At 50.4% G+C, this 15896-nt stretch overlaps 1 protein-coding gene across 1 annotated transcript in view; it reads left to right on the top strand.

Moving 5' to 3' along the window:
- Positions 1 to 15896, top strand: part of LOC119962143 (contactin-associated protein-like 5) — a 1043235-nt gene that overhangs the window by 166609 nt on the left and 860730 nt on the right. The gene's annotated exons all lie outside the window — the stretch shown is intronic.

Here is a 15896-nt window from a genome sequence, read left to right as displayed (position 1 = left end):
CAGAACATTTGCTAAATTACACTCTGATGCAGAGGCCCCTTGCAAGGTGGATGTGGCCGTACTGTCCTTTATTGCTGTGTGCTACTGATATTGGAAAGAGAAATCCTGTTTGAAGCAATCAATTCCGAGATTGATGGATTTTGGTTGGGAAAGGGTCGCAATAAATATGGGTCAAAGGCAGATAAATGTGGTTGTGATACAGATCAGCCATGATCTAATTAAATGGTCAAACAGGTTCATGGGGCTGATTGACCTATCGTTGTTTCTGCAACACCGTTTTTTTGCTCCTTTTCCTTATGTTCTGATTTGGAAGTTTGGATCTCCTGGTGTGTGAATCCCTACAGTGCAGAAGGAGGCAATTCGGCCCATCGAGTGTGCACCAATGCTTTGAAAGACTATCCTACCTAGGCCCAATCCCCCATCCCATTCTTGCAACCCCACCCTAAGGGACAATTTAGCATGACCAATCCACCTATACCTGCACATCTTTGGACTGTGGGAGGAAACCGGAGCACCCGGAGGAAACCCACGCAGACGGGAGAACGCGCAGACTCAACATAGAGAGTCACCCGAGGTCAGAATCGAACCCGGGTCCCTGGCACTGTGAGGCAGCAGTTCTAACCACCGTGCCACCATGCTGTGATGGCAGTACCCTGGCACAATCCCCTGGCATGGCCCAAGCACTGCTCCGTGGTACTACTCCCTGACGCGGTGGGCGTTCTTTTTGATGTTCAGATCAAAATCAGCCCCATCAGCATGATGTCGTAGGATCCACCATTCTCCATCTCCACCGCCCGAATTCCCGACAGCGTGGATCTAATGTGGTCCTGCTGTTCAGGAAACTCGCGAGGTGGCTGCGTCCTCTGTCCACGGCCGCCAGAGTTGGGGGCGGGCCGATCAGAGAGGGGGGGGGGGGCCTCATTCGGGACTTTTTTTTTTGTGCGGGTGGTCCGGGTCGGGCGAGTGGCCTTTCTGGGGCACTATTTCCGCGGTCCAGGTCCGCGGTTTGAGTCCGCCATGGAGCACGGCGTGGCCGTGCGTATGCGTGGCCTCTGACCCGGAGGTGCAGGGGACCTTATCGGCAGCAGGAGCTGCGAGCTCTACTTCTACTGCCTGCTCGCCCCCTGCAAGGCTGTGAATCTTTGATGTCAGTCTTCCTGGCGTAAAAGACCACAGTTTCCATGATGGCGTGGGGACATAGTCCTGAAAATGGAGAATCCAGCCCGTGGTCTAAGTCATTACAGATCCAAAGGGGATTGGGGCCAATCAAGGTGATTGGGGCCAACTTTGCGAATCAGCAAGAAAATGGCTGATGGAATATAATATGCAAAATTGTGAAGTCATCCACTTGGGCAGGAGGAAGAGATGTGCAGAGTATTTCTTAAATGGTGAGAGGCTATCAAGTGCAAATGCCCAAAGGGACCTGGTGTCCTCAATAATAAGTCACTGAAAGCTAACATGTAGATTGAGCAAGCAATTAGGAAGGCTAATGGTATATTGGCCTTTATGGCGAGAGTATTTGATACAGCAGTAGCGATATCCTATTTCAGTTGTATAGACCTTTGGTTAGATTGCACCTGGAGTGATGTGTGCCATTTTTGCCCTCTTATTGACATTAAGGGAGTGCAATGAAGGTTAACGAAACATGTCCCCAGGATGACGAGGCTTTTCTATGAAGATAAATTGTGGAATTGGGCCTGTAATCTCTAGAATTTCAAAGAATGAGAGTTGAATTGATAAAAATCTATAGAATAAAGGGATAGTCAGGGCAGATCCCTGGATGGGGAGTTTCAAACCTGGGGACATACTTCAAAGTAAGGGTGAAACCACTTAGGACTGAGATGAGAATTATTTTTACTCAGAGGGTGGTGAACCTTTGGAATTCTGTACACCAGAGGGATTTGGAAGCTTGGTTATTGATTATGTTTAAAGTATAAATTAACAGATTTCAAAATACCAATGGCATAAAGGGATATGAGGATAGTGTGGGAAAGAAGGCATTGAAGATCAGCCATGGTCCCATTGAATGGCGGAGTAGGCTCGATGGGCTGAATGGCCAACTCCTGTTCCTATGTTCCTATCATACACATTTACTTGCACTGTGCTGTCAATTGATGTACCTTACTAAAATGCTGTGTGGGTTCATATAGAGTGCCTTTAATTCGGTACTTTCATTATTTTTGCAATCTCTAGCCTTATCTGCTAGCACACTCTTAGAGGTTTGTACATTATGTCCCTTCTCTCACACTTGGATTATCAATTTCCATTTTACTACCTTGCTCTCTTGCCTTGTCCTCTCTAATTAATTTTCCACATCTCCCCTCGCTTTACAGTTTAAAGCCTTCTCTACAGCTCCAATTCAATGACTCACCAGAACACGGGTCCCAGTATGGTTCAGGCGGAGACCATCCCAACGCTATAACTATGTTGTTGGCACCGATGTGGACCATGACCACTGGATCTTCCTGCTCCCATTGCATGTACCTCTCGAGCCCTGAACAAATGTCCCAAACCACAGCACCAAGTGGATAACACAGCCCTCCAGACTCCTGCTGTCAGCTAATGTCCTCTACCATCACTACATTCCGATGCACTACCGTGTTTGAATGGCTTTCTGTACCAAGGTGCCACGATCAGTTAGCGCGTCCATCCTTCAGTCCCTCTCATCCACACCAGCTGCAAGAACTTTGAACCTATTGGACAATTACAAGCATGGAGGCTCTTCCAGTTCTACCTTCTCGAATCCCATACCTGCCTCACTCGCTGTTACACCCTTCTGTTCCTGACGATAGACCAAAGCAGATGGCGCTGTCTTCAGGAGTGTGTTGAGCTTTCCCAGGTCACTCTCTCCCTTCCTTGCTGTGTCTTGGTGTCATCATCTCAGCTCAATGACAATTACGAACAGACATATGAAATTGGAGCAGATGTAGGCCATTTGGCTCCTCCAGCCAGCTCTGACATTCATTGGGATCATGGCTGATCTGTTTGTGTTGAGTACCACATTCACATCTACCCCGAAAACCGGTGACTCCCTTGTGTAACCAGAATCAATCTATTGTAGATATGTTTGCCATGGATCACAATAGAGTCCATGAGATCCCACATTTTGCAGATGCCACATGACACCTGCCCTGCCATCGTTACAGCAATTAATTATTTCACCTACTCCGAGTCCTCCTCTCTCCCACTCTTTTTGATGCTACTGTCTGTCTCTGGGTCCTCCTCTCTCGCGCTCTTTTTGATGCTACTGTCTGTCTCTGGGACTTCCTATTTCCCGCTCTTTTAGAAGCTGCTGTCTGACGCTGGGTCCTCCTCTCTCGCGCTCTTTTCGAAGCTGCTGTCTGTCTCTGGGTCCTCCTCTCTCCTGCTCTTTTAGAAGCTGCTGTCTGTCTCTGGGTCCTCCTCTCTCCCGCTCTTTTAGAAGCTGCTGTCTGTCTCTGGGTGATCCTCTCTCCCGCTCTTTTCAAAGCTAATGTCTGTCTCTGGGTCCTCCTGTCTCCCGCTGTTTTGGAAGCTGCTGTCTCTCTGCGTCCGCCACTCTCTCGCTCTCTTTCTTTTTGTGTTAAGATGTGAAGAAGAGGTCGCGGTGGGCGGGAGGCACATTGGGGCACATTGAGGGATACACAATTGTGTCAAGTGAATGTACTGCAGTCTGTATTAGTCACGGAGCTCACTGCAAGGGTGACTGATAACTCTCTGAGCATCCCCGCTATATCATTAACAGGTTTGCTCCGCTGTGGTGGTGAATTCAAGGCTATTGTGTTTCTTTACCAATAATCTAACAAAGTCTTAGAAGTGGAGTCGAGCCATAATGCCAACATTGCATTATGGATTCTCTATAACTCGTATTTATTACTTAGTCTATTTGGTGCTTCGCTAAATCTATAGGCGTTGCTTAATTGTGCAGAGAGCTGGGTTAAAGCGGATTCTACAAAGCAGTGGGGGTGTGGGGGGGGGGGGGGGGTGTGGTAGGGGGGTGGGGGGCGTGGTGGTGAGGGAGGCAGTTGGTGATCAGAGGATGCAAATAAAAATAGTTGGAAACTTGCCAGGGAACCAGAGCTGAGATGTGGAAGGAATATTTCACAGCACGTTGTTGTGATCTGGATTACGTTGCCTGGAATGATATTGAAAACATTCACTGGGGTATCAGGTAGAGTGGGCGTGGTCCCGCGCATGCGCAGTTGGGCCGGTGCCAACCAGCGCATGCGCGGTGGCCGCCGCCCCCAGGGCGGCCCCACGGCTCGGTCCGCCCCCCCCGCTCAGTCCCCCCCGCCCCCCCTCGGGTCCGCCCCCCCGCCCTCGGGTCCGCCCCCCGCGTCCGCCCCCCCGCGTGTCCGCCCCCCTCTCGGGTCCGCCCCCCCCGCCCCGCCCTCGGGTCCGCCCCCCCTTCGGGTCCGCCCCCCTGCGTGTCCGCCCCCCCCTCGGGTCCGCCCCCCCCGGGTCCGCCCCCCCCACCCTCGGCCCCCCCCTCGGCCCTGCCCCTCGCCCCCCCTCGGGTCCGCCCCCCCGCCCCGCCCTCGGGTCCGCCCCCCCTTCGGGTCCGCCCCCCACGTCCGCCCCCCCGCGTGTCCGCCCCCCTCTCGGGTCCGCCCCCCCGCCCCGCCCTCGGGTCCGTCCCCCCCCCCGGCTCCGCCCCCCCTCGGCCCCGCCCCCCCCTCGGCCCTGCCCCTTGCCCCCTCCCCCTCGCCCCCCCCCCCTTGGCCCCCCCCCCTCGGCCCCGCCCCCCCTCCCCAAGGGCGCCGAAGTTCAGCTTGCCCGGGGCGCCATCAACCCTAGAGCCGGCGCTGTGTGGAGGCCAAATCACTGAGTGTCTTTTAGGACAGAGATAGATAGGTTCTTGATTAATAAGGGGATCAGGGGTTACGGGGAGAAGGTAGGAGAATGGGGATGAGAAAATACCAGCCATGATTGAATGGCGGAGCAGAATGGATGGGCTCGATGGGCGACAGCCAGAGTGAGGCACAGCAAACAGTGGGTTTGGGAATTTGAAGCTATGTGGGAATTCGAAGCTGGGTGGGGAGGAGGTGCTTTTTATCCCTGGTAAGTGACTGGTAAGTAGTTTTTCCTTTCATTTATCTATTTATTAACCTAAGGTTTAAGACATGGCAGGAGATCCCCGACCTGTGTAATGCTCCTCGTGTGCGATGTGGGAGTTCAGGGACACGTCTACTATCCCTGGCTCCTTCACGTGCAAGACGTGTCTCCAGCTGCAGCTCCTGTTAGACCGCTAGACGGCTCTGGAGCTGCAGATGGACTCATTTTGGAGCATCCACGATGCTGAGGACGTCATTGATAGCACATTTAGTGAGTTGGTCACACAGCAAGTGAAAGTTACTGAGGTAGATAGAAAATGGGTAACCAAAAGACAGCGTAAGAGTAGGAAGGCACTGCCGGTATCCCCTGCGGTCATCTCCCTGCAAAACAGATATACCGCTTTGGATACTGTTGAGGGAGATGGCTCACCACCCTGGTGCAAGGGTCAAGGATGTCTCGGAGCTGCTGCAGGACATTCTGGGGGGGGGGGAGGGTGAACAGCCAGCTGTTGTGGTGCACATAGGCACCAACAATATAGGTAAAAAACGGAATGAGGTCCTACAAGCTGAATTCAGGGAGTTAGGAGTTAAACTAAAAAGTAGGACCTCAAAGGTAGTAATCTCAGGATTGCTACCAGTGCCACGCGCTAGTCAGAGCAGGAATGCCAGGATAGATAGGATGAATGCATGGCTCGAGAGATGGTGCAAGAGGGAGGGATTCAAATTCCTGCGGCATTGGAACCGGTTCTGGGGGAGGTGGGACCAGTACAAACCAGACGGTCTGCACCTGGGCAGGACTGGAGCCGATGTCCTGCGGGGAGGGGGGGGGGGGGGGGGGGGCGTTTGCTAGTGCTGTTGGGGAGGGTTTAAACTAATGTGGCGGGGGATGGGAACCAATGCAGGAAGTCGGAGGGAAGTAAAACGGGGCCAGAAACAAAAAGCAGAAAGGGGAAAGTGTAAGGCAGTGAAGCCACAGTACAGGGTACAGTGACTGAGGAGAGTGTGAAAAGGGGGGTGGCCAATGCATGACTGTGTGTGTTGTACCTAAATGCGCGCAGTATACGGAACAAGGTAAATGAGCTTGTTGCGCACATTGAAATTGGCCGGTACGATGTTATGGGCATCACAGAGACGTGGCTGCAAGCTGATCAGGGCTGGGATCTAAATATCCAAGGATATATGTCCCATCGAAAGGTCAGGCAGAGGACAAAGGGGATGGGGTTGCATTGTTAGTAAGGAATGAAGTTAAATCGATAGCAAGTAGCGATATAGGATCAGAAGGCATAGAATCTCTGTGAGTAGAGTTGAAGAATTGCAAAGGTAAAAAGACCCTGATGGGAGTTATGTACAGCCCCCCTAGCAGTAGTCAGGATGTGGGGCAGAACATAAATCAGGAGATAGAAAAGGCATGTAAAAAAGGCAATATTACAATAATCATGGGGGAATTCAATATGCAGGTGGACTGGGAAAATCAGGTTCGATCCAAAGAAATGGAATTTGGGGAATGTCTAAGAGAGAGTTTTTGGGAGCAGCTTGTGCCCGAGCCTACTAGGGAACAGGCAATTCTGTATTTGGTGATGTGTAATGAGGCAGACTTGATTAGGGAACTTAAGGTGAAGGAACCCTTAGGGAACAGTGACCACAATATGTAGAATTTATCCTGCAGTTTGAGAGGGAGAAGCTGCAATCAGATGTAACGGCATTACAATGAACTAAGGGTAACTACAAAGACATGAGGGAGGAGCTGGCCAGTTGATTGGAACAGGAGCCTAGCAGGGAAGACAGTGGAACAGCAATGGCAGGAGTTTTTGAGGGTTATTAGGGAGGCACAACAGAAATTCATCCCAAGAAGGGGGAAACATGCTAAGGGGAGGACAAGGCATCCATGGCTGATGAGGGATATCAAGGACAGCATCAAGGTGAAGGAAAAAGCTTACAAAATGGTGAGGATTAGTGAGAAACCATAGGATTGGGAAGCCTTTAAAAGTGAGCTGAGGACAAGAGCAATAAGGGGGGAGAAGATGAAGTCTGAGTGCAAGCTAGCTAGTAATATAAAAGAAGATAGGAAGAGATTTTTTCAATATATAAAAGGTAAGAGAGAGGCAAAAATAGACATTGGGCCACTGGAAAATGTGGCTGGAGAAGTAATAATAGGAAACAAAGAAATGGCAGAGGAACTGAATAGTTACTTCGCATCAGTCTTCACGATGGAAGACACCAGTGGGATGCCAGAGCTCCAGGAGAACCAGGGGGAAAAGGTGAGTGCAGTGACGATTACTAAGGAGAAGGTTCTGGGGAAACTGAAAGGTCTGAAGGTGGAAAAGTCACCTGGACCAGATGGACTACACCTCAGTGTTCTAAAATAGATAGGTGAGGAAACTGTGAAGGCATTAGTGATGTTCTTTCAGGAATCATTGGAGGCAGGAAGGGTCCCAGAGAATGGAAGGTAGCTAATGTAACACCACTATTTAAGAAGGAAGGGAGGCAGAAGACGGGAAATTATAGGCAGGTTAGCCTGACTTCGGTCATTGGCAAGAGTTTAGAGTCTGTTATTAAAGATGAGATTGTGAAGTACTTGGAAGTGCATGGTAAAATAGTACTAAGTCAGCACGGCTTTGTCAAAGGGAGGTCATGTCTGACAAATATGTTGGGAGTTCTTTGAGGAGGTAATAAGGAAGTTAGACAAAGGAGAACCAGTGGACGTGATTTATTTAGATTTCCAGAAGCCTTTGACAAGGTGCCGCAGAGGAGACTGTTAAATAAGTTAAGAGATCATGGCGTTCAGGGTAAGATCCTGCAATGGATAGAGGATTGGCTGACTGGCAGAAGGCAGAGAGCGGGGAGAAAGGCATCTTTTTCAGGATGGCAGCTGGTGACTAGTGGTGTGCCTCAGGGGTCTGTCCTGGGACCACAACTTTTTACAATATACATTAATGATGTGGAAGGTTCAAACAAGCCCGACACAAATTCCACTACCTGGGGATCCAAATAGCCCATGACTGGAAAGGGATCCACAAATGGAACCTCACCAGCCTGACGGAGGAAGTAAAAAAGGACCTGCAAAGATGGAATACACTCCCACTCTCCCTCGCGGGGAGAGTCCAGACGATCAAAATGAACGTACTGCCCAGGTTCCTCTTCCTGTTTAGATCCATTCCAATCTACATCCCCAAGGCCTTTTTCAAAGCGCTGGACAAACTTATCATGGCGTTCGTATGAGGGGGGGGGGGGGGGGGGGGGCTAGCCCTCCCGAACCTACAATTCTACCACTGGGCGGCAACAGCCGAGCGAGTAAGGGGATGGATCCAGGAGCCAGAAACCGAGTGGGTGCGTGCGAAGGAGGCCTCCTGCATGGGGACCTCCCTCCGGGCCCTCGCCACGGCAGCACTCCCATCCCCACCCAAAAAACACTCCAGCAGTCCAGTGGTGACAGCCACCCTCCAATCCTGGAACCAACTGCGGCAGCAATTTGGCCTGACCAAAATGTCGGACAAGGCTCCCATCTGCAACAACCATAGGTTCAAACCAGCACTGACTGACGCCACCTTCAAAAGGTGGAGGCAGGACGGGGGGACACTGACAGTCAGGGACCTATACACGGATGGCAGGATCGCAACACTGGACGAACTGACAGAGAAATTTCGGCTAGCCGGGGGGAACGAGCTACGGTACCTGCAGCTCAAAAACTTCCTACGAAAGGAGATGAGGATGTACCCACAACCGCCACGACAGACACTACTGGAAGACCTACTGGACGCAAGTATCCTAGAGAAAGGGAACTGTAGCGACATGTATGACCGACTGGTAGAAAGGGACAACACCGTACTGGACGCAACAAGAATGAAATGGGAGGATGACCTGGGGATTGAGATAGGGTGGGGACTCTGGAGCGAAGCACTGCATAGGGTCAACTCCACCTCCACGTGCGCAAGGCTCAGCCTGACGCAACTAAAAGTGGTACATAGAGCCCACTTAACGAGAAATCGTATGAGTAGGTTCTTCCCGGAGGCGGAGGACAGATGTGAACGGTGCCAAAGAGGCCTGGCCAGCCACGCCCGCATGTTCTGGTCTTGCCCCAGACTTGTGGAGTACTGGACAGCCTTCTTCGAGGCTATGTCCAAAGTGGTGGGGGTGAGGGTGGAGCCATGCCCGATAGTGGCGGTCTTCGGGGTTTCAGACCAGCCAGATCTATTCCTGGGGAGGAGGGCGGACGCCCTTGCCTCCCTGATCGCCCGCCATAGAATCCTGTTTGGCTGGCGGTCAGCAGCACCGCCCAGAGCTGCAGACTGGCTGTCCGACCTCTCGGAATCTCTCCAAATGGAGAAAATCAAATTCGCCATCCGAGGGTCAGACGACGGCTTCCACAGAACGTGGGAGCCATTCATGCAATTGTTCCGGGACCTGTTTGTGGCCAACGAACAAGAGGAAGAATAGTCGGGTGGCCAAGAATCAGGGGAAAATGGACGAGAATCGGGGGAAGGTAGCCGGGGGGGGGGGGAGGGCTACGGGTTCATTATGGGGGTTTGTTCGCATGGTTTTACACTTATTTCTTTTTCTTGTTAATTTATTGTTTTTGTATTGGAGGGGAGGGGTTACTGTTTTTCTCTGTTGTGATAAAAATTTGTTGTTGAAAACTTGAATAAAAATTATTCCATAAAAAATAATTAATGATCTGGAAGAAGGTACTGAAGGCACTGTTGCTAAATTTGCAGATGATACAAAGATCTGTAGAGGGACAGATGGTACTGAGGAAGCAAGAGGGCTGCAGAAGGATTTGGACAAGCTAGGAGAGTGGGCAATGAAGTGGCAAACGAAACACAATGTGGAAAAGTGTGAGGATATGCACTTTGGAAGGAGGAATTTAAGCATAGACTATTTTCTAAGTGGAGAAATACTTCGGAAAGCAGAAGCTCAAAGGGACTTGGGAGTCCTTGTTCACGATTCTCTTAAGGTTAATGTGCAGGTTCAGTCGGCAGTTAAGAAGGCAAATGCAGTGTTAGCATTCATGTGAACAGGGCTAGAATACGAGACCAGGGATGTACCTCTGAGGCTGTAAAAGGCTCAGGTCAGACCCCATTTGGAGCACTGTGAGCAGTTTTGGACCCCGTATCTAAGGAAGGATGTGCTGGCCTTGGAAAGGGTCCAGAGGAGGTTCACAAGAATAATCCCTGGAATGAAGAACTTGTCGTATAAGGAACATTTGAGGACTCTGGGTGTTTACTTGTTGGAGTTTAGAAGGATGGGAGGGGATCTTATTGAAACTTACAAGATACTGCAAGGCCTGGATAGAGTGGACGTGGAGAGGATGTTTCCACTTGTAGGAAAAACTATAACCAGAGAACACCATCTCAGACTAAAGTGACGATCCTTGAAAACAGAGGTGAGGAGGAATTTCTTCAGTCAGAGAGTGGTGAATCTGTGGAACTCGTGGCCGCAGAAGGCTGTGGAGGCCAATTCACTGAGTGTCTTTAAGACAGAGATAGATAGATTCTTGATTAATAAGGGGATCAGGGCTTTTGGCAAGATGGCAGGAGAATGGGATTGAGAAAATATCATCCATGATTGAATGGCAGAGCAGACTAGATGAGAAGAGTAGCCTAATTCTGCTCCTATGTCTTATGGTCTTTTGGCTAATTCTGCTGCTATATCTTATGGTCTTATGGTAACCTTTGGATAAATAATTGCATAAAACTTGAAAAGGAAAAACAAAGCAGGGCTACGGGAAAAGAGCTACGGGGGTGGGGGCTAATTGTATGGCACTTCCAAAGAGCTAGGGGAGATTGGCCAAATGGCCTCCTTCAGTGCTGAAAGATTCTGTGACTGCAGTTGTACAGTGAGTGCCATCGTGTGCAGATCCAGTTTCTACATCTTGCACGCTTTTTGGTAACTCTCAATAGACTTGACTACAATTATAATGGATACATAATCTGTGATTACCTACAACCTCTTGCGTAGCCTGCATTGAGAGAAGTCTTTGTCAGAAGAACACATTGTATTCCTATTGCAGGCGCCTCACAGTCTTATCATCGGTATTAAATGTTATAGGAGCCCTTGTATTTCATAACTTCGATCATAATCTTTCTTGTTAAATTCTACAAATTTATTCCATGAAATTAATCTCTTGTCATTTCTTAAGGATAATAAAATTGCAGGAATGTGCAATCCCATTGTTTTCCAGATTTTTACTCTCTTAGTTGTTACCTGGAGATTTGTTATCATCCCGTAATTTAGGAAATCATCCTGTATTTCAGGTTTGTCTCCACATCCTCTGAGCTCCCTGGGGTGTGATAGTGTATTTCCTGGGCAGTGATAGTGAGACTGCTGGGGAGTTAGCCTTTTGCTGCTGCACTTGAACCTTTGGGTGTTTGCGCATGTGCACTGTGCGCGCGTTCTCCGCTCCCCACGCCGGGTGGGAGAATCGCGGGAGGGCCGGGCGACTAATTTTACGCCCCCCTGGTGCCCCCCGTGATTCTCCCACCCCCCGCTCAGCAGAATTGGCGGTCGCCGTTTTTCACGGCGACCGCCGATTCTCCGACCCGGAAGGGCCGAGCGGCTTGCTGTTTGCGACCGTTTCACGACGGCGGCAACCACACCTGGTCGCTGCCATCGTGAAAATGGGCGCCAGGGGCCCGTTTGAAGCTTGTGGGGGGCGGAGAGGGGAGTGAGCACCACGGCCGTGCTCGGGAGGGGACCGGTGCTCCGCCGCCCCGCAAGATCAAGCCGCCACGCCTTGCGGGGCAGCAGAGGGGAAGACGGCCACCGCGCATGCGCAGGTTTGAGCCGTCAGCCGTCGTGACGTCAGCCGCGCATGCGCGGGTTGGAGCCGGCCAACCTGCGCATGCGCGGCCGACATCACTTAGGCGCGCAAGCATCAAGGCCTGGCCGGCAAGAATAACGGAGCGCCGCTCTTAGCCCCCCCGGGTGGCGGTGAATACGGTGAGAGGAGCGGCCTCCGAGGCCGTCGTGAAACTCGGCCGAGTTCACGATGGCCTTCCCGATTTTTCCCGGGAGCGGAGAATTCCGCCCTGTGTTCCTGCGCACTGTGTTCCTGTACATTGTGTTCCTGCACACTGTGTTCCTGCGCACTGTGTTCCTGTGCATTGTGTTCCTGCACACTTGCTGCACCCAACCCACTCAGCCGTGATTTGAGGTTTTCTGGATAATACCACACGGCAAGGCTGCTGCTATGAGAAAATGGCAAGTTGCCAACACCTGTGGGGATCCTCGCTGATGATGGCACAATGTTCAGCACCAGGGTGGATGATATGGCCGTGTAGTCCAGCCCAAGTGCATGGTCAGGTGGAGCGGTCATGCTAAATTGCCCCTGAGTATCCAAAGATGTGCAAGCTAGGTGGGGTTATGGGGAGAGGGTGGGGGAGTGGGCAGAGGGAGGGTGCTCTTGGTAGGGTCGGTGCAGACGCGATGGGCCTTCTGCACTGCATGGATTCGATGGATTCTAATTCTTGCGGAATGTGGGGAAGTTGAGAATCTCCGGTCTGGATTCGGTAACCCTGGAGGATTAATGGGGGAGGGGGGAGGGGGTGTGTGGGTGGAGTATGGAGTAGCAGAGCCCGAGTCTTCAAGACGTTTGGCAGGTCTGGGTGGTGTGGGGTGGGGGAGAACTAATGTCATCTGATATGAATTCTCAAAATGGAGCAAATATTTCACTGCATTTGAATCGAAGATCAATCTGCAGAAAGTGCGCAAGTGTTGTCAGAGAGTTACTCATTCTGCATCCATCATTCCTTTTGTTGGTGCAAGTGTTTAACTGTTCTGTGACCTTTTTGAAATCACTGAAGCTGAGGGGTTGCTCAGTCCAGACACTGAGGGAGAAAAGACAGAGTTATCTGTAAGTAGTTTCCCGCACTGTGTTAAGGTGTGTTCCGCTAAGTGAAACCCCTTCACTGGGGCTGGTTTAGCTCACAAGTCTAAATCGCTGGCTTTTAAAGCAGACCAAGCAGGCCAGCAGCACGGTTCGATTCCCGTACCAGCCTCCCCGGACAGGCGCCGGAATGTGGCGACTCGGGTCTTTTCACAGTAACTTCATTGAAGTCTACTCGTGACAATAAGCAATTTTCTTCTTCTTTCTTCTTCTTCTCCTGTAAACCAAAGTGGTTATCAATGAATGGCACCTGGAAATGTCAGGGTTGCCAAGGGCATGGCAACACGTGGCATCGATAGTGACTCACTCAATTGGCATGGTTCCTCATTCTCACTTCAGATACTGAAAGAGTAAACACTCCACCAGACCATATAATCTGGGCCAAAAAATGACAAATCAGGCATAATGAGTAAAAGACTTGCATTTGTATAGCACTTGGGTGGCACGGTAGCACGGTTGTTTGCACAGTTGCTTCACAGCTCCAGAGTCCCGGGTTCGATTCCCGGCTTGGGTCACTGTCTGTGCGGAGTTTTCACTTTCTCCCCGTCTCTGCTTGGGTTTCCTCCGGGTGCTCCGGTTTCCTCCCACAGTCCAAAGATGTGCAGGTTAGGTGGCTTGACCATGATAAATTGCCCTTAGTGTCCAAAAAGCTTGGGTGGGGTTACTGGGTTATGGGGATAGGGTAGAGGTGTGGGTTTGGGTAGGGTGCACTTTCCAAGGGCTGGTGCAGACTGATGGGGTAAATGGCCTCCTTCTGCACTGTAAATTGTATGATTGAAAATCGCTTATTGTCACGAGTAGGCTTCAATGAAGTTACTGTGAAAAGCCCCTAGTCGCCACATTCCGGCGCCTGTCCGGGGAGGCTGGTACGGGAATCGAACCGTGCTGCTGGCCTGCTTGGTCTGCTTTAAAAGCCAGCGATTTAGCCTGGTGAGCTAAACCAGCCCATGTGATTCACTAACTTAGTGCCATTTTACAGTTCATTCAGTACTTTTGACGTGAAATCATTGTTGTAAGAAACACGGCAATTGGTGCACAGGAACCTCCCACAGTCAGCAATGTGATAATGACCATACAATTTGCCATTTTAGTAATGTTGCTAGAGGGGTAAATATTGATCAAGGCATAGGGGAGAATTCCCTTGTTCTTTGATTCTTGCCTTGTGAACTTTTATACGGCCAAAGTCCTTACAGTGCTGCACTCCAAGCTGTGGGGGTAGGACTTGAACCACTTGAGATGTGTTTAATTCCGCTCAGTCATAGGCTGGAATTTTAAGCTCCACCCGCACGGCAGGTTCTGGGGTGGTGGTGGTGAGGTCAGTGGTGAGGAAGCATGAAATTGCATGGATTGCATTACCCTGTGGGAGAACATAAGAACATAAGAACTCGGAGCAGGAGTAGGCAATCTGGCCCCTCGAGCCTGCTCCGCCATTCAATGAGATCATGGCTGATCTTTTGTCGACTCAGCTCCACTTTCCCGCCTGAACACCCTTTATTCCTTTATTCTTCAAAACACTATCTTTATCTTAAAAACATTTAATGAAGGAGCCTCAACTGCTTCACTGGGCAGGGAATTCCATAGATTCACAACCCTTTGGGTGAAGAAGTTCCTCCTCAGCTCAGTCGTAAATCTATTTAGCCTTATTTTGAGTCTATGCCCCTAGTTCTGCTTTTTTCCACCAGTGGAAACAACCTGCCCGCATCTATCCTATCTATTCCCTTCATCATTTTATATGTTTGTATAGATTCCCCCCCCCCCCCCCCCCCCCCCCGCATCCTTCTAAATTCCCAGTCTACTCAACCTCTCCTCGTAATCCAACCCCTTCAGCTCTGGTATTAACCTGGTGAATCTCCTCTGCACACCCTCTGGGAGCAGGGAGGAAGGGAAGGTGTTATCTTCTGACTGTCCTTGCCCACAAGGCGCTGTAATCTCTGGCCTTCCCTCCCAGGCGTATCCCTTGAGACCCCAACTGTACCCCTCATAACCCCCAAAATGTTCCCTACTCCCTCTGCCTTGGAACCCCTGCCACTTAACTGTCCTCCGGGTCGTTGGACTTAGTTCCAGCAGTACCTCTTCCAGCCACTGCAGCGCTGTGCCTGGAGGGACTGGAGCATTTCCGGCCAACCTGATTGGCGAGTAGCTCTCCAAGGCAAGATTTCTTCCCAAGTGAGGGCAGAAGTCCCACCTGCTGCCTGTCAATGCTTGTTGGAGTGGAATGTGGCATTGGGGCTGCTGGAGTTGGCAGAGGTGTGTTCCCCATTCACTTTTTAGATGGTGGGGGCCGAAACACTGCCATCCTGAAAATTAGAGCCATGGTTGACGCTGTGGGACAAAGTAGACAGCAGTGGAAAGTCAAACAACAGCTTTCGTTTCATTGCAGAATGTTGAATATACATTTTCTCAGACACACACGATGTTGTCTCTTGGTTGTTGGCACTCTCGCCACTCCTGTAGTCAGTCCATACATCTTACTTTAGAATTGTACTGCCCAATGTATGACTATATAATAAAGTAATTCCAGGTAAAATAAAGTTTTACAGCACAGAAAGTGACCCTTGCGCCCATCGTATCTGACCCGGCCACCAAACACCAATCTAATATAATCGGGTTTTCCAGCACTTGGACCATAGCTGGCTGAGCAGGACTGCATAAAAAGAAAGACTTGCATTTGTATAGCGCTTTTCTTGACTATTGGGTGTCCCAAAGTACTTTCCGCCAATGAAGTACTTTTTGAAGTTTAGTCACTGTTGCAATGTGGGAGACACAACAGCCATTCTGCACACAGCAAGTTTCCACAAACAGCAGAGTGATAATGACCAGATAATCTGTTTTGTTGTGATGTTGATTGAGCGATAAACTCTGACAAAAGACCGGGTTATCTCTCCTGCTCATCACAATAGTTCCGTACGATCTTTTACATCTACCCAAGCTGGCAAATGGGACCTCGATTTAATGTCTCACCTGAAAGGTCGTGAGGTGCT

Source organism: Scyliorhinus canicula, chromosome 2 (genome assembly GCF_902713615.1).
Source record: "Scyliorhinus canicula chromosome 2, sScyCan1.1, whole genome shotgun sequence".
Classification (NCBI taxonomy): domain Eukaryota; kingdom Metazoa; phylum Chordata; class Chondrichthyes; order Carcharhiniformes; family Scyliorhinidae; genus Scyliorhinus; species Scyliorhinus canicula.
This window is presented reverse-complemented; position numbering and strand designations above follow the sequence as displayed.